Raw genomic sequence first — 7890 nt, 5'->3', positions numbered from 1 at the left:
AGGAAGATCGATTTAAATTCAAGGAAGGTATTTCATGGCCATGACAAACGACCCAACTCAGACTAAGGTGTGTCTATTTTCCCTCAATTGGGTTCCCTCTGTTATCCTTTTTTGTTGAATTCACAAATCAATTTTGCTGATATCTTTCTGATATGACGTCGAAGGGTTAGGTTCCCTCTGTTACCATTTTTTGTCGAATTCAGAAACCGATTTTGCATTTTTGGTTCTGATATTTTGTCAAAGGGTCTTCGGGCTCCCCTCTATTACCATTTTTTGTCGAATTCACAAATCGATTTTGCATTTACGGTTCTGTTATTGCGTCGAAGGGAGAGAGTTCCCTCTGTTACCATTTTTGGTCGATTTTCACAAATCGATTTTGCAATTAGGGGTCTGTTATTACCACATTCGGTCGACTATGTTGTTTATTGAAGGATTTCAGTGGTCTTGTGGATAAGAAGTTCGTCATCGTTGAAGAACATGTAGCAATGTTCTTGGGTATACTAGCTCACCACAACAAAACTCGTGTGGTTGGTTTCAATTTCCTCCGTTCATCAGCAGTGCCAACTTTCTTCACCTCAATTCTTTTCTCATTCTTCATAAAATGATACCTCACATCAATATGTTTAGTCCGCTCATGGTGGACTTGATCTTTGGCTAAACAAATAGCGCTCTGACTGTCACAGAACACAATAGCATGATCTTGATTTAAACCAAGATCACCAACTAGCCCTTTCAGCCATATTCTTTCTTTAGCAGCTTCTGTCAACGCCATATACTCTGCTTCATTTGTAGACAAAGTAACAGCAGCCTACAAAGTTGCTTTCCATCTAACAACAGAACCACAAGAGTGAAAACATAACCGGTCATAGATCTTCTACTATCGACATCTCCAGCATAATCAAAATCTGAATAACCAATCACTGAACAATGAGTATCACCTCCATAAATGAGACCAACATCAGACGTACCTCTCAAGTAACGAAAGATCCTCTTCACAGCCTGCCAATGCTCATTTCCAGGCTGTACCATGAACTTGCTAACAACACTGACAGCATGTGTTATGTCTGATCTAGTGCAGACCATAGCATACATCAGACTCCCAACTGCATTTGAGTACGAAACTCGAGACATGTACTCTTCCAGCTTTAAATTTCGGTGCATGATCATATGACAGATGAATGTTTGTGGCACTTGGAGTATCAATAGGATTTGATGTAGACATGTCAAATCTTGACAAGATCTTCTCAATGTACCTCTTCTGTGTCAAGGAAAGCTTCTTCTTTTCTCTTTCCCTAGAAATCTCCACGCCTAGGATTTTCTTCGCAGCACCCAAATCCTTCATATCAAACTCAGCACTGAGATGAGCCTTCAACTTTTGAATCTCAGACATCGATTTCGCAGCTATAAGCATATCATCCACGTACAGAACAAGATAGATCGTGGAACCATCATCAGCTTTGTTGTGATACACACAACAATCATACGGATTCCTGTTGTATCCCAGCTGGATTATGTAGCTATCAAATCTCTTATACCATTGCCTCGGAGACTGCTTTAGTCCATATAACGACTTCTTCAACTTGCACACATAATCCTCTTTGCCCGGAACCACAAATCCCTATGGCTGAGTCATGTAGATATCTTCCTAAAGCAATCTGTGTAGGAAAGCCGTCTTCACATCTAGTTGTTCAAGCTCCAAATCATAATGTGCAACTATCGCAAGTAACACTCTGATGGAAGTGTGTCTGACCACTGGTGAGAATATCTCATTATAGTCAACCCTCTCCTTCTGCGTGAATCCTCTTGCAACTAGCCGAGCTTTGTATCTAACGCCCTAATCTACTGTGGTCCCTTCCTTCTTCTTGAAGATCCATTTGCAAGTAACAATCTTTCTCCCCTTAGGCCGTTTGACTAGCTCTCATGTCAGATTCTTCCATAGTGATTCCTTCTCTTCTCCCATTGCAAAGAGCCATTTAGCACGCTCACTGCCCGAAACAACTTCCTTATAGGTGGATGGTTCTTTAGTAGATGGTTCATCTTCCACTTCACTAGCAACTTGTAGTGCATATTCCATCATGTCCTCAAAACCGTACTTCAGGGGAGGCTTCACACCTATCCTCCTAGCTCTGTCAATAGCAATGCTTCTCTGACGAGCTTCTAGATGAACATCAGAACTAGTAGCATCAGTAGTAGCTTCAGCAGTAGTGTGTTGATCTTCTCCACCTTGGAGTTGTGATTCACTCTCATCGTAAGTGACTTGAAGCTCCACATGTTTATCAACACCTTCCAAAACCTCTCCAGCAATAGACTTCACAGTAGAGTTAAGCATAGAATTTTCATCAAACACCACATTCTGACTAAGAATAATTCTAACCTATGAAGGCGACCAGATTCTGTATCCCTTAACTCCACTTCCATAACCAACAAATATACCCTTCTTAGCTCTCGGTTCTAGTTTACCCTCACTGACATGATAATAAACAGTACAACCAATGCCAGTGTGAGGACCACAGTTGATCAGGTTGTCGGGGTTTGTATACTAAAAGATGTTTTGAGCGTACATGCCTTTGTACAGTCAACTTATGCATGTATTTGAGATACGCCACATCCACTTGTTTACCTAATTATGAGAATAAATAATATAATATAATAGTTTATTTATTGAAATATAATAAACAAGTCTAAGGCTTCTTACTAAGAAGGTCAAAGTAGGGAAATCCGATGAATCCTCATGAGTTTTCCAGTAGGGGATTTGGCCAGATCTTGTAAGAAGAAAAACGTATTCACAATCTAGATAGGCTTTTGCTACCTATTAGTATAGTTGCGATGTTTGTGATAATTCTCTCTTACCTAAGAACAGATTGGTAACACCAGTGTGGTAAAGCATTGAAAGGATCTAATACGAAATGTATTCTTTATTGCTGTCTACGGAAAGAATATATTTCAGAAATTTTAGTATTTTCTAGTCTATGAAATTAATATCAATATTGTTTATTTAATCAAACGCCACTTTGACTTATCAATATGGGAGAGTTTGTACGTAACTCAAACATAATATCTTGGGTGGTAGTAGTAGAATAACATGAAGGTATTGAAATATTATTTCATAGAATTCGTGTGCCCAGTGTGGTATGATTAAATCCCCAAGAAGTGTTTGAAAAATGAATTTATTATTCAGAGATCTGCGCAGTTGGAATTTTATTCCATGAATAATAAATAAAGTTTCAAACTAGAAAAACTCTTTGGAGAATTAATTTAATTCAAGTCACGTAGCAGAGAAAAGAATTAAATTGATGGATTAAGATAATCTTAAACGCGAGAAATATTATAAAATAAAATGGACCCAAGTTATTTGTAATTTGGTGATTTAGATGGGAGTGCAATATTATTCTTTAGTGGAACAAAATAATATTCCATTGATAATATATTAAATCATGGGTGAAGTAGCTAGAAAAGAGCGTGTGCAATTGATGTTTCTCAATCAAGTAGGTCCAGAGGATTCACTAGATCACATGGTCTAGGAGATCATGAATCTATCAGAAATGGTTGCTGGATACGCTTTTTCCGCTTCAAAACCTCAACCCACTATACTATTGGCTAGTATAGGGAAGTAAAGGATCGATCCCACGAGGACGGATGTGCTACAAAATTGCATTTAAAATGTTTTGGGAGGGGTTGGCTGCTGCCACGCAACAAGTGGGTTGAGAATTTAAACTACTCGACTTGGGAAATTAAAACTAGATTACTTTATCTAGTGGGGCTAGGAAACGGACACGTACGACACATGCATGACTCCGAACATAAAAATTAACTTGGGGAGCAAAATCAACAATTGGAGACTAAACTGACTTTCCTAAAATGGCCCAACAAATTAGCACGGAAAATAGGGACCAAATTTCCCTAAGTGACCAGGTTCTGGAAAAGCTGCAGAAAGCACAAAAAAATAAACAAAAAGCACAAACATGAGCAGATCTGATCCTAACTACCAACAAACTTCATCTTCTTCATGAATCAATGGGAATAACATAGTAAAACATAGCATAAATCACCATGAAAACAGAGCAAGTTCCAGATTTGAATTTAAACAAGAAATTTAAGGTCAAACTCGACAGATCTAAACTACTTGGCCTAGCTGATGCGAGAACAAACAGTAACCAGCCATAATCATGCAAAATTCAAACAGTAAACTCCAGATCCACCACGATTCTCCAAAATCCCAACGTCTCCATAGTCAGATCCAACAATTCCAAAAACAAACCAATAGATCCCAACTCCAAACATCCAACAAACAACAAATACGAAATAGAAAAGCAGTAAACAAACATCAACTTCACGAGATCCAACAAAAATCAACAGAAACTTCCATAATATATAAAACTAAGCTTGACTCCAGCTGATCCAAGTCAGAAACAGAAATTACGAAGCTAAAAACCAACAAGTACATAAGAAAATGAGAACTAAACAAAGCAAGGTAAAATATTGTTTCTTCGCCCAGCAGGGCGGTGTTACACAGTAGCAAACGAACTTAAAACCACCACAGTAGCCGGAATTCACCCCATATCCAAGTGCGCAGCAAACTGAAATGTGTTTCTGAAGTGTGGAGCTTAGTGAGTGAGCTCGGAGCCTCCCTAAAAGTGATCTAAAGAGTGTATATCTTCTTCCTCAATGTTGAGCTCTTTATATAGGTAAGGCACTGATCCCTAGGGCATCTTCTCGGTGAATTGATGCTTGCGCCCCTGAATAAGATCTTTTAAAGTCTGCTCTTGCTCCATTCTGCTCTTATCGCCAACTTCTTGATTCTCCTAGGTCCAAGCGACGACTTCTGATGTTTCACTCCAAAATTCATCATCTTTTGCATCTGCCCGGTCAATTAGCACAAACTCCTGGGTCTGACAGATTTCTTACGCACCTGAACTTAGAAACATACATTAGTGTTCCGAAAACACAGAATTTAACCCAAAACCAATGCATGAAATGAGCCTTATCAATGTGTCATTTGATTTAATTAGATATTTATCTAATGGGTGAGCCCAACATCTATTTCATTCCATGGATCCCCATCCTAGCCCAATAAGTCCAAGCTTATAAATAGTGAAGAGATGGGAAACCCTAGTATACCACACCACAGCACAACACCACACAACTCACTCTCTCCTAACCCTAGCCGCCGTCGTCGGCGCCTCCCTCTCCACTTGCCTCGGTTTTCATGCCTTAGCACGTGGGAGAATTAGGGTTTTGGTTTTTGTTCTTGTTCTATCCTAATTCATAGGATTAGATCAAGACAATCTCGTGTTTGTGTTGGTTTTCCCTAGATCTCGTATCACTTTTATTTGATTGTTCGAGATCCGCCCACACGGATGAATAATCAAGGACATGAGAATAGTATGGAAGATTCATGGTCGATAAATCAAGGATCTCCGGGTGGTGCAGTAAGCAACGTCGATCCCATGATGGATCAAGAGGTAACAATTATATGTATATATATATATATATACATATACATATATATACGTCAAATTGCATGTCTACGTGTTTATTTGATGTATTAATCTATAGATCTAGAATAATTGCATGAAATTGAAATCGAATGCATAATCACCTAAATAGATCCGTAAGGACCTGTTTGTTTTCCGTGTCTTCCGCTGCGTTAGCCCCAACACAGGTAACACGTCGTGTTTACTGCCTCTGCCCAAAACTTCCTAGTCAAACCAGCATGAAAGAGCATGCATCTTGCTCTCTCCAACAATGTCTGATTCATGCGTTCTGCCATACTGATAAGGCTCATTTCATGCATCGGTTTAGGGGTGAAATGTACGCTACTTGATCAGTTTTATCGCGCAAAACAAGTGTTAAATGTGCAGAAATGCTACTTGACCAAGGCAACTAGGTCAGACTAATCAAACAAGTACAATAGGCGAAAAAGGCCAAATTTCGGGGGAAGTTGATCAAGGCGAGTAATCAAGCAGTTAAGGAGGGGACCACTGGATGTCAGAAGAAGGACACGCGAGGCTATGAGCTGGATGGTGCGCAGCATTCTGTTATCAAGGACGACGTTCTAGAAGGGGACACGTGCTGGAATATGAGACGCAAGGACGGAGCTGAGTCACGATTATGTTGCTGAAAAGCGTCGTCATTCTAGAAGAAGAGCATGTAGTAATCAATGAGTCGCTCACTCTCAGCATGAGCGAATATTCCCTGCCAAGATCGTTATCCAGCCGGAGGTCATGCCGAGCCTATAAATAGAGGATGTGTCACCACACAAAAGGGAACCGATCCTTTACTTTCCTTCTAGTTTAGCTTAGTTCTAGTGTTTAGTTCGGTTCCCTAGAATAGCTTAGTTTAGCTTAGATAAAGTAATGCTTAGTTACAAATTGGGATTGAAGAAGCGCTGCAGAATACTTGTTATCTGTCGGCGTAGTCTTAAGTTTCCCGCCGAGGCTCTTCTCGGTTTTAATTGCTTTCGTAGTTGCCCAAGTATTAGCTTAGTTTAAATTTCGCGTTGTAATGAGTTTAGTTTTAATCAAAGTTACTTCCGTTTTCATCCTCGCATTTACTACTTTAATTTCATCTTCGAGCACTTGACCCAGTAGTTAAAGTTACCTTGATCAAGCTAGCAAGTTTAATTCTGCCTAGAGTAAAATCAGCAGTTAAAAACTCCCAAGTTAAAGCGTGGCAGCAGCCAACCCCCTGTTCACTATTCACACACTTTATACACCAACTTTTCTGTGGGATCGACCCCGAACTTGTCGCTTTACTGTTAAAGTAGTGCAAAATTTGGAGTTATAAATTACTTTGGTGGGTAAACGAGTGAGAGCGAGTTTGCATCGATTAAGTGGCAACGACATTTGCTAACTGATCTAATCGGTTCGGTTATCTTCAATATAACTTGGTCCGAATTCGCTTGTCGTTCGAAACCTGCTCGCCACATACCATTCTGTTGTGGCGTATGTCTAACGGTGTGATGTCGAGCGATCCCTTCACTCCTGCATAACTCATTGAACTCAGACGAACAAAATTTCAGACCGTTATCTGTTCTCAATCGCTTGATGTTCTTCCCTGCCTGGTTTTCAATCAGAGTCTTCCACTCTTTGAACTTCTTGAATGCTTCACCTTTATGTTTCATCATAATCACCCAAGTCATCCTCTAGTAGTCATCTATCATCGACACAAAATACTTGTGTCCTCCAACAGATTCAACACGTGAGGGACCCCAAAAATCCATATGAATGTAGTCAAGTGTCCCCTTCGTTCGATGAGCACCCTTCTTTGGAAACTTTCTGCGATGAAGCTTCCAAAATACACAGTGTTCGCATAAATCAATTTTCTGCACTTTATGCTCAGAAAGAAAATCACGATTGACATGATTCTCATGCCACGTTCTCCTATATGACCGAGCCTCATATGCCACAGCTTGGTCATATCCTTGGTTGCAACCTAGGATGATGCAATATCAGTAGAATTTGCCACGATGGAACCTCTAAGAACATACAAGGTACCTCGTTTCAAACCTGTCAGAACCACCTCCGAACCTTTCAGAATACGCATTACTCCACCTTCACCTTTGAAACTGAAACCTTTACTATAAAAAGTACTCAGGGATATCAGATTCTTCATCATCTGTGGAACATGCCTAACATCGTTCAAGGTACAGAAGACCCCATCATGCGTCCTAATCCTGATTGAGCCGATGCCAACCACCTTACAGACAACACTGTTGGCCATGGTAACATTACCTCCATCTATCTGCTCATAAGTGGTGAAAGACTCCCTTTGTGAGGACAGAGATGATACGATGCTCCAGAATCCAAAATCCACACATCATTACAGTGTGGTTGTTCATCCGCAATCAAGGCCAGTTCTTCTTTCGAGTTTGCGTCATCAGCTTCTGCC

This window comes from Salvia splendens, chromosome 8, assembly GCF_004379255.2.
Source record: "Salvia splendens isolate huo1 chromosome 8, SspV2, whole genome shotgun sequence".
Lineage (NCBI taxonomy): Eukaryota > Viridiplantae > Streptophyta > Magnoliopsida > Lamiales > Lamiaceae > Salvia > Salvia splendens.
This window is presented reverse-complemented; position numbering follows the sequence as displayed.